We start from the raw sequence: 24,013 nt of genomic DNA, 5'->3' as shown, positions 1-24,013 counted from the left end.
GTGAATCGGGCCCTAAGATTTAACACCGTGTTTGCATCACAAAAGTGACGCAAAATAACTCAAGATCTTTTTTCACCTATTTACTTTCCAGCATCAAACCTGTTTTATGCTGGATAATAACATGAAAGTAACTTGAAAGTAATGCAAACAGCACATAGCGCTGCTTTGCATTACTTAGTGCAAAGGGAGTGAGCCTTGGGTGGTGCATGGGCATTTCCATGCAACCACCCATGGTTTCTGATGCTGAGCCCTATTTTTTTTAAAAAGTAGACAAAGTTTAACATCAGAAAATAGCGCCCATTTCACATAGGCGCTATGAAGAAGAAATACTTTTATTTCGACTTTCTTTTCCAACTTTGCATGTGTACTGCACTGAACAGCACACACACAAAGTGGGAAAAGGTTTAAAGTTAGTCTAAGGTTAGCATTTTGTACTGGAAGGGAAACCTTCCCGTACAAAACCTATGCTAGACTCATGGAGACACTCTTTCACTATGACGCATAGGTGTGTCTGTGGCCCACGGCCGCACAAGACTACACCAGCATTAAGGAGAGGGGAGGAGAGTGCCATATTTCTGAAAATATGGCGCCTCCTGCTCTCTCCTTCTCACGCAGTCCAGCGCAGCATTTGCAGCAGTTGGACTATGCTAAAATGTCTGATTGTGCAGCGTAAACAAACGTGGAACCATCATGTAAGATATTTTGAAATGTTGCTAACTAACGGAGTTCCTATGTGGTATCCGTGGTGGTGGTACCTATTCTGAAGATCACATGATTCACTGGACAATGCTCTAATGTAAGCATTCAGGGCCTCATTTACAATATTTTGATGCGCGGCCTTCCTGCTGCGCTGCTGTGCAACAAAATAAAAGGACAGGAATGTGCCGTATCTACAAGATACAGCAAATTACTGTCCTTTTCCCCTGCACCAGCGCAAAAACATCAGCCATGCGTCAGCACAGACACCTTTGCATCATTTTGCAAAGGTGCCTGCACTGAGGGGATGATTATTTTTGTGCAGGAAGATGTGCCTTCCTGCACAAAAACAATCATTAAAGGCCTAGAAAGAGGAAAAAACTAGGGAAAATAAAAGTATTTCTCCTCGTTGCGCCTCCTTACGCCTCCCCTGGGGAGGCGTAGGATTCTGACACATTCCCAGGTTTACAAAATGTTGTAAATCTTGAAATGCATCAAGTTCCATCAATGTTGCTGAGGAACACCCATAGCAACACCCACTGAACACCCCTGTCACGCAGTGTTATGCGTGAAAGGGAAACATATTTACAAGGCCAGGAAAAGCCATGCATACTGACTTTTGTATGGCCTTTTAAATATAGGGAAGCCCATTGTGCTGCTGGTGCGTCAAGGCAGCGCAATGGGCTTGTAAATAAGCCCCTCAGTTTCAAATGTAGTGCCGTGTAGTTTTAATTGGGTATATTACACTAACAGGATTGGTAGATCAAACAAAGTGCATAGCAATATCGGACGCACAATCTTATTTAGAAAGCCTACAGAGCTATCTATTGTGGTTGGCGTATTAGAAGTGATGGGACAGTCTTCAAAAAACATGTGTATGTCCTCGAGGTACGCACTCAAACTAAAGCAGATGTCGCAATCAAATGAGTGTTATGTAACAGAAAATGGTCGAACTTTGTAAACTATATAGCCTGGGGTTCGCATCTGTAATGGACCTGGTACTAAATTATATATCTCTGTCCAGCAGAATGCAAACAAGCTGTTATTTGTGCAACGCGGTAATGAGTCGTTGCGCCATGCACTTTGATCCGTTTGAAATATGAGCTTGTGTCCCTGCTGTCTCCTATTTATTGCCAATAAATGTATATGAAACCCTGGGGATACTGTCTGAATGCGACTGCGTCTGGCAGAATCATAGCCATGTAGTCCCCTGTGCTCTTTGACCTTGAGTTTTCTCACAGAAGAAGCAGGGAGAAATTTACTATTCACAAAAAGAGTATTAGGGCATATCCATTTGTTACGATTAATCAGGCAACGGGTAAAGCAGCATTTCACGTGCAACTGGGTTTCTCTCGATGTGAGGAGCTGATAAAGCTTTGGTTAGTCATTCACAGATGTGAGGGAGCCCTGAGATTTGGCGCACGAGACTTCGCACGTGACTAAGAACACAAACTACCCCGACAATTCAGTTACTCTTCGAGTCTGAAGTCCACAGTCACAAAGTAGCCATTGTTCTCACCTAATCACTTAAAGCAAAGTCTTGAAAGTCATTTACTTTTTTTAAAATCTTACAACAGCAAATGCAATGTGTACAAATCTAACGTTAAACGTTTTTGTGCTATACACTTGATCAGTATAACATATTTTACAAATATTTTTAAAAGGACGTGTGTAAAACAATACTACCGCCCTGTAACAACTTTAATAGCAGTTGCAAGTGAAGGAAACGCATAAAGCATTTTGTATACAATTTATAGTTGCTGTTTAGGGGCCATATTTACAAGAAATGATGCATCGTAGCGCCAACCAGTGATGTGTTAAAATTTCTTGCACCTGCATGAAAAATCTGTCAAAAGGTGAAAATCTCACCTTGCAGTCTATTACATTGGTCCTGATGTAACGCATACAAGTGGGCATAGTATACTTATGTGTGCAGCTATGCCTACGTATGTGCGACATAATTCATTATTGGTGTGTAATGTGTGATTTACTGTGTTACCTACCTTTTGTGTGCACTTACCTGTTTAGGGGATGTGGCTTGATTGCAGATTCAACAGATCAAATTCCTCTGAAAAAGCCAACGTGTCATTCCTACACTTGGGCGAGTAGGAACTTTTACCCAACTCAAGCACAGCGGCTCGCCTCCCGAAGATGCCTCACTTTGGAAAAAACAAAAGTCATAAATACCATAGTATCAGTTTTATGGGGGATTTTAGGTAGGAACACCTACCTTACATATATTAAAACTAATGTGACGCAGTCAATTCTAAAAAAACAAAAAAACTATACAGGCTGATGAAAAGTGACCCATCAGCCTAGATGCGGCACTTTGTAAAGAAATAGAGTGGCGCTGGAGGGGAAGATCGAGGTTGTCACCATTAAGGTGAACACCCTGCGCATTGACCTGTAAAAAGTTTTGGACAAGGTTCATGTGGCAGAGGTGTCCATTGTTGACCTGCAATCAGTAACATCCCTGAAACAACAGGTGGCTGGCCCTCACGTCAAAAACAGGGACCTTGGAGGCGAGGGCTGAGGACACAGAGGGCAGATCATTCCGAAACAACATCTGTCTCCTGGGGTTCCCTGAGCGGGCAGTGGGAGGTGAGGGAGAGAGGTTTCTGGAGACCTGGATTCTTGATACGCGGCAGCCCAAGGGACTGTCTCCACACTTCGCAATCGAGCAGGCTAATCGTGCCCTAGTGGCCCCGACATGTGCAATTATAGTGTGAATCCTGAATTACAGGGTCTGTCTTCTCCGGGCAGCCCGAATGGCTAAAGATGTCCAGTTTGAGAACCACAAAATCTCTCTTTTCCCAGACTGTACCCAGAAAGTACAAGCTCAACGCAAATCCTTCCTGGAGGCTAAGAGGAACCTGAGGGCTATGGGTCTCATTTACATGTTTCTATATCCAGCCAGGCCACGAGTAAGTTCAGAGGGCAAGTCGCACTTCTTCAACATCGTTGATGATGTCTGAAGGTGGCTGGAGATGTGGGACAGAGTACCAAGAGAGAAGAGGGGCTCCTGGAGAAGCAGGACACAAGGGAAACTCTGCATCCCAGCAACCCGATTGGAGGGCCCTGGTTGACCATGAGTTTGACGGGCCATTACGGCCCGTGATCCTGCTAGAGTAATCATTCAGGAGGATGGCACCATGGTGTTTGCAGACCCGGAGATGTGGTCCAGCTCCCCTGGGGTTGCGACTACCGTGACAATGGACATTGACCTTACTGAAGCCACAGCTGATAATGATAAAACTTGGGGGGCCTGGGATGTGGGGTGGTATGGATTGTGGCAAAATGTTGTATGATACTGTATACAATAAGGTCTATGATGCATACAGCAGGGTTGGGGAGCTCTCTCTACTTATTAGTGGTAGGACATGTTGTGGGTTAGATGATAGGTCCTGGCAGCACAATCTAACATAGGCGACCACACAAGCCTGTTATGGTGTATTTGTCCGATATAATAATACGTTATACTATCTTTAGTGAGGAGGTGGTTCGTGTTTTGATTGCTTGCATATATATGTTTCTGATACTATAGGTAGCCTTTGCACATTTGGATTTAGAGCATCTACTCTATAATAGAAGAGCGAGTATAATTGAATAAAGGTAAATCTAGGTCGAGTATGGCACTCTTTGCCCTATATTTGGTTACATTGGTTAAGATAAAAAAAAATTCTAGTATTCCCTTTGAGAACAGAACGAATACTGATTAAATCCACTTTACCCTCTGCACCATAATCCAGGTAGCAGAGTTCGATTTATGGTGTGAACCCGAATAATTGACTCAGGATAAAGGCTGGAATAATTGCTTATTCAATGTATCCAGTTACATTGGTTAAGATAAATTTCTTCAGTATTTCATTTGAGAACAGGATAAATATTTATGGTTAATATTTATTTTATCCTTTGTATCATAATCCAGGCAGCAAAGCCTTCGTCTAACTAATGGTGGGAGTTAGAATTATGACTCAGGATAAAGGTCGGAATACGTGATTTTAAAATAAGGTATCTATCAACAAATAAGATAAACTGAGTAAGAATCTAGAGTGAGAGGTAGAATCTGCTTACATAGGGGCTTCATAACATTGATGTTTTCTTCTTCTGCTTAGTAAGGATAGAATCACTGTACATCACAGTCGTCCACAAGCTACTGCCATCTAGTTATACAGAAGATAGGTGTGAGTGATACAATAATCTACCAACCTGTAGATATGCATAAAAAATACATATAGGAAATAGGAAGAACACTGAGCTAGGTTTTTCATATCTCATGTGTCCTGTCATGTTGAATTTGGTAATTTTGGTTGTAATTATAAGTCAGTTATTGACACTTTTTTGGGTTGCTGGTTCCTTGGGACTGTTCTTTTATCTCTTTATTGGTAATAGGGATATCGAATTATGATTTATATGGAGTTCTTCGGTCTGCGTATATGTAATTGTGTGGTGGTTTTTATGTTTTAACCTGACTCGATAATAGAAACCTTTGACCATGTAGGTCTTTTCTTATCAAATTGGTACCTTTAGTTTTCATATTTTAATATGTTTATAATGAATAAGGCATGCAAACTCTAGATTAAATTCATGATTATATATACACATTTTCTCCTAGTTAAACCACTGACGGAGTCCTGACGAAGGCCTAGCCGAAATGCGTTGTCCTCTAACAAGCCGCCTGTTCCTCTGTGCTTTGCGCATTGCGTCGAGTGCTCCCGATGAGGTTTTGATTTGAAGACGCTGCATCCATTTCGGTGTTGAAGTTCGGTGCCCTGGATTGACTCACCCGCCCACGCCCGACCGATTGTTATCTACGAACCACCCGTGCTGCGGTACAAGGACTTGCCCGATCCTTCCGTTTCACCCCAGCAAGCTGTAGTAAAATGTGACCAGCTAGCTGAAGGCACGGCAATTTTTCGCACAGGAGGTCACTCTTTGGAACTTTGCTTGCTGAATATAATAGACTGAGACGCCTGGCCCTGATGAGAATCCTGTTATTCAAAAGGATTCGATACGCGTAGGCCCTCGGGTCTGCTCATTGCATCCCGGTGTTCATTTGTTTTTCACGTTGACCTGTGTTTATAAATTTCATGCTGTAAATTATGATGAAAATTACATTGATTTATTTAAATTATTAACAGTGCATGATTTAGATCATTATAAAATGCTTTAGATTCTTGAGCAGACCTTATACTTCTCCAACTGGTTTATTGGTTTTTCCTGATTGTGTGAGGTATTTAGCTTGAATGTTTGTACGTGAGTGGTTTGAATGTGATACGTCTGATGGTTAACGAGTGTTAGTTTGGATGAGTTTTTTACCTTACTACTCTGTGTCCTGATGTCCTTTGTTGTTAAATGTATGTGTTTTCGAATTTGATCATTAATTCAAAATCGTGCATTACAGAAATATTTTCGAATAAACAGCTATTTAATAGCAGTCCTGAGTATTGAACTGTTGTCTGTATTTGGGTTCTAAATACTTGTCTTTAATTACGTATCAGTACTGGCACCTCTTGTTGTTATTTAGTTGATTAGGCTCTGCCCTACTGATTAGAGCCAACCCCATTTGTTACAAGACTGGATACTGAAGCATGAATGGGAAAACCCGACTGTTCTGCATTTACGTGCCCCGGACGGACAATGTATCACATCTCCTCGGGATATACTGGGGGTTCTTGTTGACCGCTCTCAGGGTTTCTATTGGGCTGGGTGTGGATGACTGCCTGTATTTGGCAGGGAATTGAGGATTAGGTCCTGCCCCATCTCTGCCTGAATCAGGTAAAGGACCTAAAGGAGGGGATCGTGCTGGAGGAGTTTAGGCTTGCCTTGCATTAATTAAATATTGCAAAGGCGCCTGCGGAGATTGTTTTCCTGCTGAATTTCTGCAGGCATATTCTGTGCCATTGCCAGAGAAGCTCCTGGAAGTGTTCCAAGTGGCCCAGAAAGCTGGGGCCTTGACCCCTACCATGTGCAAGAGTATCATCTGTCTAATGCTGAAGCTGGGGGTGACCCAGAGGACCCCTCCACATTCCGCCCTCTAACTATGATCAAGTCTGATGTCAAGGATCTTTGCAAGCTGCTAGCGAGATGCTTGCAGGGGGTGGTTCTTGGATTGGTCCACAAGGACCAATACAGGGTTATGCCAGCTCTTAGGGAGGCTCACAACCTGCGACAACTGGCTCGTGTGCTACATGAGATGGCAGATGCAGACCAAGACATCGATAGATCTGAAGAAAGCTATCAATACTGTCAATTGGGGCTATCTCATGGCGGTGCTGCAGGGAAATTTGTGGCCCCACGTTTTGGGTCTGGTTGAATTTGCTGTACCCACGGCTCAAATCAGGGTGGGCGGGCGGGCGAAGTCTTGGAGACCTGGGCTGTCTGGAGTGGCAGATAGGGCTGTTCCCTCCAACCACTCCTTTTCGCTTTGGCTGTGGAGCCAATGGTGAGTCTGCTGTCAAGAGAGTTAGAGCCCTGGGGGATACGAGTGGGCAAGCATAACCACGTTGTCTCCTTATATACGGATGATGCCCTGCTCTACCTCCATACACCCAAAGGTTCAGTGTCATTATTGCTGCAGCATATGGCGTTCTTCAGTCAAGTCTCTGATTTATGAGTCAACATCCGTAAGACATTATTGTACCCATTGGGGAGGCTGGCCATGGCATCACCCTAGCGTGGAAGGGTATACTCAGATGTGAGTCCCTTGCTCATTGCACCATCAGGATTCAAGCAAGCCGGGCCGAAGACGGCTGGAATGCCAGAAACCGGTCCCCGGAAGCTTGTTTCCTTCCCAGTGTAAGAATTGGCTTTTGTAGTCTGGTCTGCCCTGTTCCCATGATGCACTGGGCCAGGGACAGACTAATTTGCATACAGCCAGGTTCTGAAACTGGGATGGTGCAATGAGCTAAAAAACGGTGTTGGATCTAGCCCTGATCTCTTGACTGGGTGAGAGTACTCTGCTTAATTCAGAGACTCTGTCCATCACCACCCCTTGTTGTAAATAATTTTGTCCACCCTAAGCGTGGAAGGGTATACTCAGATGTGAGTCCCTTGCTCATTGCACCATCAGGATTCAAGCAAGCCGGGCCGAAGACGGCTGGAATGCCAGAAACCGGTCCCCGGAAGCTTGTTTCCTTCCCAGTGTAAGAATTGGCTTTTGTAGTCTGGTCTGCCCTGTTCCCATGATGCACTGGGCCAGGGACAGACTAATTTGCATACAGCCAGGTTCTGAAACTGGGATGGTGCAATGAGCTAAAAAACGGTGTTGGATCTAGCCCTGATCTCTTGACTGGGTGAGAGTACTCTGCTTAATTCAGAGACTCTGTCCATCACCACCCCTTGTTGTAAATCACCTGAGTGACTGCCTGAGCTTGGGATCTGCTGGGAGAGTTTCCAGAAGATGGGACTCAAGGTCCGCATATGGAAGATGCATACAAGTGCCCAAATGTGGACAGGGTGTTGAAGAGCCGGACCTGGTCGATGGAGTTCTGGAGGACACTCCTCCATTGCTGATTAGATGGGCGGCAATTTCCAAGATGCTCTTCCTCCCTTGCTCTCTTTATCTTGTTCAGAACTCACTGTTCCCTCTGGAGGAGCCTTTCTATTATTGCCTTAACAACCTATTGATCTCTCTGGTATGGGTGGGGAAGCATAGTCAGATTGCTCTGTCAGTTCTCAATAGGGACATGGAAGAGAAGGGCTTGGCACTTCCGGACATGCAACTTTATTAGTTTGCAGCACACTTGCAAAATACCGCTCAATGGTTAACAGACAATGATAATTGGGAGAAGGGGATGCTACAGGGCATGACCAGGAAGGACACCTTGGTGTGCCTACTGATGGTGGTGGTAGCTCTGATGGGCCTCTCTCCTACCTGGTTCACCATACGGCCATGGTGCGGGAAATTACAGTGAAGAAGGTATTCCGTCGGGCCCCCTTTGATAGGAATTTGTAGATCTGGGACCTTGAATCCTTTCAGTCCATACAGCAGGTCATGACCATGGATGGATGGAGGGAGGGGAGAAGCCTACTAGCGGGGGACCTATACCCCGGGGTAAATCTGCCTAACTTTTCAGGAAGTGCAGGATGCTTTTAACATTGGACGGGACACATTCTTCACTAAGCCAAGCTCGAGAACATGGTCAGAGAGATCTGGTGCACCCATCTGGCAGCCCCACCGTTTTCACGCACACTGGATGGCCTCATTAGATGGGGAGAGGGTAAGCACGTTGTCACACTTTTCTATAAGCCTCTCAGGTAAGACTTATATAAACCTCCTTAGAAGGGAAGGACCGCTTGGGAAACTGATTTGGGGGCCCAGTTTGAAGTCTCGGATTGGGGACTTGTCTGTGGCTTTGGAAAAGTGGTCTCCTGCAATAATAATAGGTTTAAACTGCTACATTTCAACTTTTTGCACTGCCCATATATGACTCTCACTCGACTTCATTGAATACACCCCACTAGAGTTGTGAAATTGTGCACTGGAGGGAGGTGAATGCCATCTTCCTGCACCTGGTATGGCAGGGTGCTGAGGTACAAGCCTTCTCGAGGAAGGTGGTCCTGAGGGCGGAGGACACCATGGGTGTTTTTGTCCCATGCGCTCCAGAGGAGTGCCTGTTGGGGATGGTGTAGAGGCCTAGGAAACCCAACACATTTCTTCAATAAGCGTTGCTTCTAGCCCGGCGCAGGGTGGCTATAGTTTAAATGGGATCCCAGCTGCTGAGTGTGGACCTCTGGGTGCGGGATGTGTTGGAGTGGGGAACTGCTGATGAGCATCACATGCATCTCTCCAGTACTGATGAGAGGGCACCCAAGGCAGTGGCCACCTGGAGGCTGCTGTTGAATGAGATCAATAAATATGGGGCTCCTGAGGCACAAGGGTGCATGCTGGGACTGGTTGATGGGGTCCCCTAGTGCGGATTCCACAGATGCACAGATAGGGTAGGCTTGCGGACTTGGTGTATGTATTACTACTTTATTTGTACATCATGTCAGGTTTTTTCCTCTTTTTGGGGGAGATAAGACATGGGACATACTGATTTCAGGTGATGATATGCACTGGCTGTTATGTTCAATGTTTTGAAAATGAAAAATAAAGGTTTTAAAAAACTGTCAAAAACTCAACAAAATAAAAATCCCAATCCAATTTATAAAACGAGAGCATATTTTAATGAACAAAACTACATCAAAATGACGAAAATCCAATGAGGGAAATGGCAGATATGAAATTTTACAATGTCAAATAAAAGTAGCACCAAAAAGCACTAAGGACCAATTGCCGTTATTTGATTGCACTTGACAGGGACAGAGGTAAGTTAAAAGCCGACCGCGATAGAGCATGGGTTGGGTGCAAGTACCAGGTTTGTCCCCGGGGAAAAGTTACCTTCGAATGTCAGTCTTCAGTGTTAGCAGACAGTGGGCTGGTGGTGAGAGAAGAGATGCGACGTCAACAGACTCTGGCGTAGGGATGGTGCCATGGTGGAACTGCTCATTTGGAAAACAAAGGGGGGATGCTGCACTGTTCCTATGGTAAGTGAGGGAAGTGTTAGCTGGCATGACCACAGATGTTAGAGTAACATCCTGGGGCATCCATTTTGTTGGATGTAATTGCCTCACACACCCCGAAGGATGTCATGCTTCATCATCGGCGGTTGCTCCTCGTCGGGGAGGCGGTGCAATCCCCGACGGGCTCACCTCAAAGAGGGGCTCTTTAGCGGAGATCTTTTTCCAACTGCCTTATGGTGAGGTGGGGGTGTGTGGGCTGGGCTAGGTGTAGTGGTGTGTGGGATATTAAAATGTAGCAAGGGGTACCGGAATTCAGTTTATTCTGGGGGTCCCCTGGCTGCAGTTAAAAAAGTGGGGTTAGCTCACTAGGTGTCAGCAGGTTAGGTCAGGTGACCCTAGATGAGACTAAAGGTGATGTTGGTCGACATGTTTCACGCTGTGGGTATAGTCACCCGCGATTCATCAGGACCTTAATAATGTGCAAGGGAAAACATGCTAGTGTCATGTATGTTGTTACCTCTGTGGGTTCTCCTATGCCTAGACATAGAGAAAAAAGAAGGACAACCATTAAATGCTAATCTGCATATAAACAATTCAAGTTAATGCCAGGGTGTTAACACAGTGTAGCATGCTGTTGGTGATAAGCAGTATTGTATAACCGCCAATGCATGCCTTGCAAAGTGTGTGTGTCTCAAGTGCGTAGTGGGGAGCACACACAACTGTAGAGTTCGTGAGGAGGTTTGTGATGGAGTGGAGGCTAAAATCAAGATTTTTAAAACCAGTTTTAAAGAAAGATTTAAAATTGCAGCAGTTTGAGAGGACTGAACTGCTCATTTAGTGTGGAATCCGAGCAGGTGTATTGTTTATAAGGCACCTTTTGCAACTGCATGCACAACACTCACACACTGTGTCCCAACTGGGAAAACATAGAGCGGTATGTCTCCCGTGTCCCACTTACCTAATGGTTAAGGATTACATGCCACATGAGGGGTCGGCGGGACTAGACATCAGGGAAGAGCCCAGGGTTTCAGCTGGAGATGGAGTAAAACATAGCGCCTGTAGTTCGATAGTTGCTAAAGCTAATGTTAAAAAAATGTCTCCAAGCAGAGTTGGGCTTGTGTGGTCAAGGACCTCCACGCGGTCTCCCATTGTTAAATCCCTATTGAGTGGACTCACCTCCATTCTCCCGTGTCCGCGCAGTCAGACCTACCCTTCTCCGCCGAGCTCGAGTAGATGTGGGAGCTCGGCGGCCGGGGAAATTTAAACCGTGTTGACAGGTCGGCGTGTGACGGGGCGTCTCCGCCTCCTCTGTCAGGTCACATGGTTGGGGCGTTTTCTGCGGCGGCCATCTTACAGCGGTGTGCTGGTGCGCTTAACGCTAAGTATACATTATTCTAAATGTCAATACAACTATTTGTGTCATTTAGAGGGGGGTGGAAAGGTTGTTGACAATCACCCCATTTTGTCAAGGGCAAGTCACCACTATTGTGCATGCGGAGTAGTTTGTTCAAAAGTCACTCGCTTTTATGTACGAAATGTAGCGGCCATATTGTGATGGGCACAGAATATGTTCCGGGCATGCACTGACCACTATGGTTTAAGAAAACGTGGCAGTATGTTGTATTTTGGTGAGCCTACTGCCTAAGGAGCATGCATGGTATTTGGGACACGTTACACAGTATGTGGTGTCGCGTTGCATAGTGTGTAGTGTTGGCAACAGGGACTGATGGTGGAATGATTAGGGTGGATCACTGTCGACAATGTGGCCAGTGTATGTGGCAACTGGTTACATGAGTGGTGGACAAAGGACCTTGATATCCTAAAGTGAATGCCACGGAATATCCTCGTTGAGACCCTGTTTATCTGTAGACAAACGATGTACCCATCTCTGCTCTTTCCGAAACAGGGCATTGCTCGGGCAGTTGGGGCTGGCTTCAAGCACCACCCACCTCATGGAGTCCTCATCATGGTTTTGTTCAACGAAATGTTTGCACATCTTTGTGTGGGTCTTTTTGCAACGAAAGTTGCTACGGTGTTCAATGATTCTCGTTTTGACTGGACGGGTGGTCATCCCGATGTATAGTAGGTCACAAGGGCACTTCAGCATATATATACAATTTGATGTATTACAATTAGTGTGGTGTCTGATCTCCCATTTGAAGGTCTCAGAGAGCTGGATAGTCTTAAGTGTCAGGGTGTACCTACATACACCACACATTCCGCAAGGATAATGGCCCGTTACTGGGGGAAGGTGCCATAAAGTTTGTTGGGTATCTTTCCTGGTGCACTTAGGCCTAGTACTGATCAGGATGTCCTTCAGGTTTTGGGATCTCTTGAAGGCGAACCTAGGTTCTTCTAGGGATAAGTCGCCGGTATTAAGGATCCCCCAATGGCGTCTGATAGTGCCCCTAATCTTAGTGGACAGAGGGGTGTATGTTGTTACACATGTGATTGGTTGATTCTCAACCGGGATTCTTCCTTGTCTCTCTAGAAGCGCTTCTCTGTTATTATTCTTAGCGCGTTTCCTGGCTTTGAGGACATCGCATCTGGGGTAGCCCCTGTCAAGTAGATTCCTTGAGAGGATTTCGGACTCCTTTCTGTAGTCAGATACCTTACTACAATTGCGTCTTATTCTTAAGAATTGTCCGAAGGGCAGATTGGTACGCAAGGCCCTCGGATGGTGACTCTTAAAGTGTAAAAGACTATTGCGGTCAGTGGGTTTGCGGTACATGGTGGTGCTGATGGACCCGTCTCCTAGTCTTATAGTTAGATCCAGGAAGGCAATCTCCTTGGGTGAGGAGGCCATCGTGAAATGTAAGTGTGGGTTTAGAGAGTTGACCCAAACCAGGAAGGCTTCATGTGACATGGGTGGACCCTTCCATAAGATCAGAATGTCATCAATGAAGCGCTTCCACATCTTGATGTTGTCCATGAAAGGATTGGTCTTGTGATGTATATATAGACCTTCAAACTTAGCCATGTACAGACAGGCCACCGAAGGGGCAAAGGTGCTGCCCATGGAAGTCCCCTGGGTCTGGTGGTAGTATTTGCCTCTGTATTCGAAGTAATTTTCAGTCAGAGCTTCTTAAACCATAGTGGTCAGTGCATGCCCGGAACATATTCTGTGCCCATCACAATATGGCCGCTACATTTCGTACATAAAAGCGAGTGACTTTTGAACAAACTACTCCGCATGCACAATAGTGGTGACTTGCCCTTGACAAAATGGGGTGATTGTCAACAACCTTTCCACCCCCCTCTAAATGACACAAATAGTTGTATTGACATTTAGAATGATGTATACTTAGCGTTAAGCGCACCAGCACACCGCTGTAAGATGGCCGCCGCAGAAAACGCCCCAACCATGTGACCTGACAGAGGAGGCGGAGACGCCCCGTCACACGCCGACCTGTCAACACGGTTTAAATTTCCCCGGCCGCCGAGCTCCCACATCTACTCGAGCTCGGCGGAGAAGGGTAGGTCTGACTGCGCGGACACGGGAGAATGGAGGTGAGTCCACTCGATAGGGATTTAACAATGGGAGACCGCGTGGAGGTCCTTGACCACACAAGCCCAACTCTGCTTGGAGACATTTTTTTAACATTAGCTTTAGCAACTATCGAACTACAGGCGCTATGTTTTACTCCATCTCCAGCTGAAACCCTGGGCTCTTCCCTGATGTCTAGTCCCGCCGACCCCTCATGTGGCATGTAATCCTTAACCATTAGGTAAGTGGGACACGGGAGACATACCGCTCTATGTTTTCCCAGTTGGGACACAGTGTGTGAGTGTTGTGCATGCAGTTGCAAAAGGTGCCTTATAAACAATACACCTGTTCGGATTCCACACTAAATGAGCAGTTCAGTCCTCTCAAACTGCTGCAATTTTAAATCTTTCTTTAAAACTGGTTTTAAAAATCTTGATTTTAGCCACCACTCCATCACAAACCTCCTCACGAACTCTACAGTTGTGTGTGCTCCCCACTACGCACTTGAGACACACACACTTTGCAAGGCATGCATTGGCGGTTATACAATACTGCTTATCACCAACAGCATGCTACACTGTGTTAACACCCTGGCATTAACTTGAATTGTTTATATGCAGATTAGCATTTAATGGTTGTCCTTCTTTTTTCTCTATGTCTAGGCATAGGAGAACCCACAGAGGTAACAACATACATGACACTAGCATGTTTTCCCTTGCACATTATTAAGGTCCTGATGAATCGCGGGTGACTATACCCACAGCGTGAAACATGTCGACCAACATCACCTTTAGTCTCATCTAGGGTCACCTGACCTAACCTGCTGACACCTAGTGAGCTAACCCCACTTTTTTAACTGCAGCCAGGGGACCCCCAGAATAAACTGAATTCCGGTACCCCTTGCTACATTTTAATATCCCACACACCACTACACCTAGCCCAGCCCACACACCCCCACCTCACCATAAGGCAGTTGGAAAAAGATCTCCGCTAAAGAGCCCCTCTTTGAGGTGAGCCCGTCGGGGATTGCACCGCCTCCCCGACGAGGAGCAACCGCCGATGATGAAGCATGACATCCTTCGGGGTGTGTGAGGCAATTACATCCAACAAAATGGATGCCCCAGGATGTTACTCTAACATCTGTGGTCATGCCAGCTAACACTTCCCTCACTTACCATAGGAACAGTGCAGCATCCCCCCTTTGTTTTCCTAGTGCAAGACACGGACACAAGCTGTAACTGGACCTTCCACCTTCCTGTGTGGAAAACCGTGTCCGTTGATCCATTGATCAACTACTTTTACTCCCTCCCTTTTGATATGGAACTGCTCATTTAGCAGGAAAATCTCAAGTGGGCGAAGTTTGAGTTTTCATGATCTGGGTGTCTTTGACTTTGATTGGGTCCCCGGCATCGTCGTTGTCAAAGGAGCTGTGGGTTGGAGTCGAAACTGCTTCAGCGTCAACCGGTTCCAGCATGGAGTAGTGGGAGTTACGGTCAAGTCAGACCTACTGCACATGCATCCTCAACAAATCAGCTGGTAGATTGGTCCTGGTCCCTCAATGGTTTTTCAGGCAAAAAGTTTGCAGAAAGATCTTAAGTTCCAGGTTTTAGGGTTTAGGCAGGAGGAGTACACTCTGACAACAAACAGGGTTTGCAGGACCTCTGGAACAGTACTTTGGGGTCAGGACTTACTCCAACAGAAGCCACCAGCAGGGTCCAGGGCAAGTCCAATTAAAACCGGTCAGCTGGGCTTATTCAAGAGATTGGGCTTCTTGAAGCATTTATGTCCCTGTAGCGTAACAGGAGATCAGCCAACTGACCCTTAGAGTCCACTCCTTCATCCTGGTTACAAGTGGAAGCAGGTCCAACCCTTAGTGTTCTCCTTACAGGTCTCACCAGGGGGTGCATTCCTTTTTCTGTGTTCCAGAGGTCCAATAATATTCTGAAGAGGGGCCCACAGGTTCCACGTTTGCGCCTAGCCCTAGCCTCTGGATGAGGATGATTCCTGACCTCTTGTTGACCAATAGGGAAAAAGTTCACAGGGGTAACCCTGCTCACATATGCTGTAGTTTCTGTGTTCCCCTACTGCAAACAATCCCCAAATGCTTCTACCTACCTAAAATCAAGATTGCTGAACCTTTCCTCCATTGTGCAGAGCCCCTGTGCCCATTCTAGAAGTGTGACCAGGGAGAGCAACCCCTTCGCTGTCTTCACTGAAAACGGTTGTAGGGGCAAATCCTCTATCACTGAGATTGTTACTTGGCTGGCTAGATGGACAAAAGAGGAGGCAGTCCCATGTGTCAGTTACATCTGCCTGTTGCAAAGGTAGGCCTCTTTGAAGATAATTAAGTTCCTGGGCACTGCCCAAATAGTCATCCTGCAAGAGGAACAGAACACCTCCTCACACCAAAGGCTGCTGTCTCAGCGTTAGAAGGTATTCAGCCCCTGGGTGTCAACAGGTGCAGTCCTTCTTCTGTGTTCCACAGGTCTAGTAGTGAAAAGGGGACTATGAGCACCACATATATGCTTGGCAGTAGCCTCTGTGTGGTGTGATTCCTAATCCCTTTCTGACCAATAGGGAAAAAATTTGCCGAGGTAAGCCTACCCATGTGTGCTGTGGTTCCTATGTGTCCTACGACAAACAATCCCACAGTGCCCTTCTCTACCTAAATCCAAGTTAGATGAACCCGTCTTCCCTTGTGCAGTGCTGCTGTGCCCACCAGGCCCAGGTGTTAGCTATGTCTGCCTGTGACTCGGTAGGCCTCTTTGAAGATAAGTATGTTACCAGGCACTGCTCAGATTATCCTCTGTAGGCTGAACGGAACTCCTCCCCACACCAAAAGCTTTTATATCAATGTTGGGAGCAAGCTCACACCTCATTATAAAGCTTTTCATCTCCTGGGTGACAGTAGGAAGCTCATGTCAATGGACTTTTAGAGGCTTTAGGCAGGCCATAGTTGCCTTTTTAAAAGCACCTTTTGTAAAATATTTAGTACAAATCCAACTTTACCAATGAACTGTATTTGTACTAACTATTATTAAAAGAATTAACTTTTTATCTGGTTTCTAGATGGAGGTAAAATTATGGGCCCAGTTTATATCTTGGCAGTCCTGCGTCTGTCCTATGTGCCAGAGAATCAATTCCGCCCACCGGCCATGCAGAGTATGTCCTTTCAGATGTATATATAGAGTGGTAAAATTGCAGTTGTCGTTGTAGTATCTTGCGAGTTAGAGAGGACGGAACGCTTTTGGTTCCTGTGGGATTTTGTAGAACAGTGACATAAGTGTGCGGGTGATAGAATTCATGATGCAGAATGTTCAGTTAACAATTACATGCTGAGGGATAAAGGCGTGTAATAAAAAGCGTGATCCTTTACATGTACCCGGGCTGGGGGGGAGGCTACAACTGGCAACCAGACAGGGGATTACGTAATCCCCACAACCCGAAGAACCAAGAGTGCTCTCCCGGAGAATATGCCGTGATCTAGCAAACTGCTCATGTCCCTTAGTCGAAGTGAAAATCGTCGATTGGAGTATGTGGAGTCAAAGGATGATATGACCGTTGAATTTCTTCTTATATCAAATGTACTGGACAATTTACGTGTTCTTTAGTCTTTGCTCCACTTTTAGCAGAAAATTGACAAAACCGCATTTTATCTGTGAGTCACCTGGGTCAAAGCAGGCTTAGATAGGCTGTTTTCTTGTTCATATTTCTCTTTGGTTAAAAGCCTTCGTTAACTGTTGTTTCCTTTCTGCCGTTACAGTACTGCAGGAGCAAACCAAATACACCATGTCCTCCTTGCAACTCCCACAGAGGCGACAAGTGACATGTAGATTACCGCATGGCCAAGGTGCCATGTGTTCTTTGGCTGGTAGTAACCCCAGCCGGTATGTTTAAAACTGTTGCTTAATAAAAACTGGATAACCGGTGGCAAAGTAATCTTGCAGTGCGATAGACTTGTAATTGTTTAATGATTTCCACCCATGTGCCCCTTGTTCTAGCGTGGCTTTATCTTCTGTAGCTGATTGCATTTTAAGAGACTTCTTTACCAAACACTTAAAGGCTTGTAGGTCAATTGACAGTTCCCAAAGCTGGTCAGGACCGGTAAGAGCTAGTGACCCTTGCAAATACTCTCTACCCGATGATAAATGATGATGCTGTAGTTGGTCCCACAACATGTGATTCAATGTATTCAATTCAGCTTTCCTGATTTTATTCTAACATATTATGTATGAGCAGCGCCTGGCTAGTGATTGCTTGACCAGTCCGAATTCTAGCCTTATATGAGCCAGGGAGGTGTATTATCCAGCATGATTGCATCCTGCCCTTTTTAAGCCTCACTTCCATGTGAGATTGTTGGAAGGAGTTTTGCTCTTACAACTTCCAGTTGTGGGGTCAAAACATGTCCAGCTACCTTTTTCTTCAAGTTTTTAAAAGCTGCAGCTAAAACCAAGCCTTTCTTTTTCATTGCCTCCTTATGCACAAGAAAGTTCCCTTTATTGTCAATAATTACTCTGAGGTATTTGTATACAATTGCATTTTTCACCTGCTCTTTACCAATGAACCAAGCCAGTGTTTTGGTTTTCTTGACGTTGTAGCACATGGTTTTCATTTTGCCGTAATTGATCTGCAGGACCCGAGTGTGGCTCACCAATACTACGTCATCGGCATATAGAAAACACCAGGCACTGCAACCCAAGCAGGAGCATGCATGTTGTGCTTAAGAGGCTGGTGAAGCATGTTGGATCAATTGAAAGGCTGCGAGCAGCGATTGAAGTAGTGACATTTTTCAATGGCTGCTGAAAAGAGCGCAATATATTGTGCCACTGCCTTCTTGAAACCACAGCCTCCCTTCGATACTGCCAAAAAGCAGAAATATTGGCAAAAGATGGACTGCCTGGGTCGACACCTTCAATGATTTCATTGATGAACTGGAAGAAGGAAATGACAAAAAGATAAATAAATGTCTAAAGAATTTAGCAGCTGAATGAGTAAAAGAAGTGATAAAGAAAATGCCAAAAGGTGATGAAGTAATGTATCTTCAAATGAGAGAAGCGTTAAACACCAAGGGGCATATTATCTAAGAATTGCGATAAATAAGTTTATCGCTCAAAATCCTATCGCCATCTATCGCCGATTTGCATCGGCCTGTTAGCGGCGTATTATCAATGTTCAGCTAACAGGCGATGTCCAAACCGGCGATAGATGGTGATAGTGAACATTAGTGCGTGAAAACAAGCAATATTTTCACGCGCTAATGTTCACCTTGTGAATATGGGGGGTAGATTCAGCATTGCAATCCACCCCACCATGCAAAGTATGGCTAAGACCCAAAAATATCAGGCGTTGTGAGACGTGCGATAAACGAGTTTATCGCAGGTTTTTGTCTCCCGACGCCTGTCACGGGCCGCCTTGAAAATAATGCGTTCCCACCTCCAACTACATTTTACATGTAGTTGGACGTAGGAATGCCCACTTTGCATGTCATTAGCGATGTTTATCGCTGACATGTAAAGTGGGGCGGTATGAGGCTTGAGGCAGGCGTTAACATGCCCTTGTTGATAGGGTGCTAGAAGTATCGCCGCTTTCTCAGCACAATTCACCGAAAAAGCGGCGATACTTCACCTTGATAATATGGCCCCTGGTTCCTTCCAATGCAGAATGTTGATTATGGAAGGTACACTTTCAGTCTGGAAAGGCAGAAAGCTGATAAAAAGGTGGATGAGCTTGTAGATAGACTTGATTTGCTCATCAAGCACTGCAAGTTCAATCAGTTCAAGGATGAAGAGGCCAGTCATCTCAGAATGATAGGTGGTTGTCTCTTCGATTTCTTCAGACAGCAAATGCTGAAAGAGACACTCAGCTTGGACCGAGTACTCATGGCAGCCAGAGGGAAAGAAAGAGCTGACAGACAAGCAGCTAATATTAATGCCAGAACGGCCCAAAATGACTCTGCACTGAGTGTGAAAAGTAAGTCAAAACACAAGGCAGAAGGCCATAAAGTAATGTCTCCAAAGGAAAATAAGTTGTGTTTTTGATGTAGATTTTCCTATTCATGTGAAGGTACATGTCCTGCCATTGGACAGACATGCAAAGACTACAGGAAAGAGAACCATTTTATAACCATTATCTACGTGGCGCACTTGATCTTTCCCTTGTTTTGCAAACCATTACAAAATGGTTCTCTTTCCTGCAATCTTTGCATGTCTGTCCAATGGCCGGACATTTACCTTCATGTGAATAGGAAAATCTACATGAAAAACACGACTTATTTTCATTTGGAGACATTACTTTATGGCCTTTATTCCATCATGCCTCTGTGCTCCAAAATGAGTCCCCAGTGTAAGCCCTCTTGCCAGTACATTTCCATTCAGAGTCACTGCCTAGTTCAAGGTATGCTGTTTGGGCTGGCTGGTAATGTGTGTGGAAGACAGGGAGATGTAGTCAGTGCAAACACTCCTCCTCCCAGGCAGCTCAACCATGGCCACCAGGAAGAGTGATGTCCTGACAATGAGGGTAAGTGTACATTCAGGGAGTCACAGTCAGTGCAAACACTCATCCTTACTCCCAGCCCAACAAGCACACCTAGAACTGAGTTTCCCTGACAGTCAATGAGAATGTACTGGCAAGATGTCTGGCACTGCGGACTGGTGTTTGGAGCTCAAGGCACTGTTAGGAGTTGTGGACAAATCAGACACCAATCCTCAGTGTCAGACATCTTGCCAATCACTGTTAGGAAAGCAGAGACCCAGGTGAGCCAGTTGGGATGGGTAGGAAGGTGTGTGGCGGACAGAGTCTGATGCAAGATGTAGTCAGGGCTAACACTCCTCCTCCCATCTAGCACAAACAGTCCCCCAGGGACCATGCGTACCTGACAGTGAGTGGAAATGTACTGGCACAATGGCAGACACTGTAGACTTGTGTGTGGACGACTAAGCACTGCTGGGAGCTGTGGAAAATAGGCAAAAGTCCTCAGTGTCAGACATCTTTCAAGTACATTCCCACTCACTGTCAGGGAAGCAGAGTTACAAGTAGGCTTTTGGTGCTGGGTGGAAAGGTTTTTGTGGGACAAGGCGTTATGGAATTTGTGACTATTGCAAATACTCAACCTCCCACCCAGTCCTGCTTATTCCTCTGTGCCTATGCTTAACGCACAGTGAGGGGAAGTGTTCTGGCAAGGTGGCTGACATTGGTGCATGGTGTTGAACTTGAAGCCTAATTCCAACAAGGTCATGTATTCCAAGCCCCATGCAGCAGTGTCAGTTATCTTGCTAGTACACTACCATCCACTGTCAGGTAGTCATCGGCCCAGATGAGCTGTTTGTGCTGGTTGAGAGGAAGAGTGTTTGCCCTGACTACATGTCTCTTTAGGCTCTGTCCTCCACACACCTTCCTACCGTTACCAAATAGCTTACCTGGGACTCCGCTTTCCTCACAGTGAGTTGCAATGTGCTGCCAAGATAGCTGACACTGGGGACTAGTATATGGAGCAGAAGGCCTTGTTGGGTGTTGCAGTCAAGTCAAAAACAGGCACCAGTGTCAGCCATTTTGTCAGTACATTTCCACTCACTGCCAGGTAAGCATGGTACCTGGTGGGCTGTTTGTGCTGGTTGGGAGGAGGAGTGTTAGACTTGACTACATCTCTCATCAGCCTCTGTCCAGCACACACTTTTACCACACAGCACAAACAGCCCACATGGAACTATGCGTACCTGACTGTGAGGGGACGTGTATTCTCAAGATGTCTGAGAGTGATGCCTTTTGTCTGAGTTGACAGCAACTCTCATCATGGGCTTGTGCTTTGAACACCAGTCCCCAGGGTCAATCATCTTGCCAGCACATTTCACCTCAATGTCAGGAAAGGAGAGTCACAGATGGTCTGTTTGTGCTTGGTGGGAAGTTGTGTTTAGGACATGGCCTGATGGGAGATGCAGTCCTCCCACCCAGCACAACCACTTCATCTGGGCCTATGGCCCTCTGATAGTGAATGGAAGTGCACTAGCAAGATGGCTGACAATGTTGCATGGTGTTTGGATTACAGGGCCTTGATAAGAATTTGTATACCTTCCCCCTACCCCTCCTCGCTCTACTCCTCTCCACTTTCGTGATATTGACCTCTGCCTTCACCTATCCTGGCCCTAGTTCCCACCCTGTTTATCTCCTCGCTCTACTCCTCTCCACTTTCCTGCTGCTGACCTCTGCCTTCACCTGTCCTGGCCCTTAGTCCCCACCCTGCCTATCTGTGAATGTTCCCTCGTCATGTGAGATCTAGCTATTTTGTCTGACGCCTGATGGAGCTACCCGGTTTAGCTATATGGGAGACAGGTTGGTGATTCCCTCCTTTGACGTCACCTACCCAGTCGGTCATCAGCTAGACTTCCTTTCGTCTCTCCTGTTGTCTCTTCCCGCTTACTTCCTCTATCTTTGTCTCTAGTCTCTCCTCTCTCAATGTATTGAGACTGAACTATTTTGTCGAATGCCCGATGGAGCTACCTCGTTTAGCTATAGGGGAGATGGGCCGTGGACTCCCTCCTTGGTCGTCACCTACCCAGTCAGCCGTTAAACAGACTTCATTTTGTCTCTCCCTGTTGTCTCTTCCCCTATCCCCCCTTTCGCTCCTTCCATGCCCCCTCCCCTCTACGCTCCATTTATCTTGCCCTCCATTTTTTAAAATTGTTTTTCCCATCGAGACCGAGCTATTTGGCCAACGCCCCGTGGAGCTACCTGAAAGCTATAGAGGAGATGGGTTTTGGGACTTCTCCTCGACCGTCACCTACCCAGCCGGACTTTGGACAGACTTTCCTTTCGTCTCTCTGCCGTTATCTCCCTACTATCCCTTTACCCTTACCCCCTTCCCCTCTACACTTCAATCATCCCGTTTTCTATGCTCTTGCAATTATTTGTCTAGCAACTGATGTAAATTGAACTGACGTAATCTTGTAATGTAATTTTTGTGGAACCTCATGTAAAGCGCTCTGATACCTCCGGGTCTAGCCAGCGCTATATAAAAATCTTGAATAAATAAATAAATAAAGTTTAACACTATGCAACAGTGTCAGCCTCTTTGCTAGTGTACTTCCCCTCACTGCCAGTTAGCCATAGTCTCAGAGGAGTTAGCTGGGCTGGGTGGGAGGATAAGTATTTGTAATGGATCAACTCACATCGGGCCCTGTCTAACATACACCTTCTCACTCAGCACAAACAGCCCAACAGGAACTAAACTTACCCACAGTGTTTCAAAATGTACTAGGAGGATGCATGACTCTGGGCACTGGTGACTGAGTATTCCACAAATACCAACAGGGCCCTGAGCTCAAAACACCAGGGGCCTCATTTATGAGGCCTTGCGTCAGTTTTGCGCTTCCAATGCGTCACTTTTTGTGACGCATCGGCGGCGTAAAACATGCCTCCTGTTGCGCACTATTTACAAAGTGACGCATCTGAGCAGATGCGTCACTTTGTAAACTCCTGCGCTACATTATACCTGCGTCAGGTATAATGTATGCAGAGGGGGGCGTTCCCCCGCAAAAAGCCTCGTAATAGTGACGCAGTGAAATCTATGAGATTTCACTGCGTCACTTTTAGGACACTGTTGCGTCAAAATCTTGCGCCTGCCTCACAGCAGGCGTAAGACTGACGCAAGCCCTTTCACATGGGGCTTTCCCCTTGTGAAAGGACGCATTGCTGCAGTTGCGTCACTTTTGTGACACACCCCAGCAATGCGTGTCTTTTGCGCTTACAGATACGTCAGAAATACTGATGTATCTGTAACTCCTTGCGACATGATGCATCATACTGTAAATATAACGCATCAATCATGTCGCAAGGAGTGCGCACTGAGAAGTGACGCATCGCTGCTTTCACGCAGCGATGCATCATTTCTCATAAATGAGGCCCCAGGCACCAATGTCAGCCATCTTTGTCAGTACAAATCCACACACTCTGAGGAAAGCATAGTACAAGGGGTGCTGTTTGTGCACAGTGGAAAGAATGTGTGTAGTACAGGGCACGATGGGCGATCTGGCCATTGCAAACACTCCTCCTTCCACCCAGCCCCACAGGCCAACTATGAACTATGCTTTCCTGACAGTGAAGCAAAATGTACTGACAAAATGGCTGAGACTGGGGAATAGTGTTTGGAGCATAAGGCCATGAGTAGAGTTTTTGTAAAGCCAGACACATTGCCCGGTGTCAGGTATTCTGCTGGTACATTCTGTGACTCTGTGAAGTAAGCTTTAGTCCTGTTGGGTTGTTTGCGCTGGGTGGGAAGGTGTATGTAGGACAAAGCCTGATGGGAGATGGAGTCAGTGCAAACACCCAAAC

The sequence above is a fragment of the Lissotriton helveticus genome, chromosome 2_1, assembly GCF_964261635.1.
Source record: "Lissotriton helveticus chromosome 2_1, aLisHel1.1, whole genome shotgun sequence".
Classification (NCBI taxonomy): Eukaryota; Metazoa; Chordata; class Amphibia; order Caudata; family Salamandridae; genus Lissotriton; species Lissotriton helveticus.
This window is presented reverse-complemented; position numbering follows the sequence as displayed.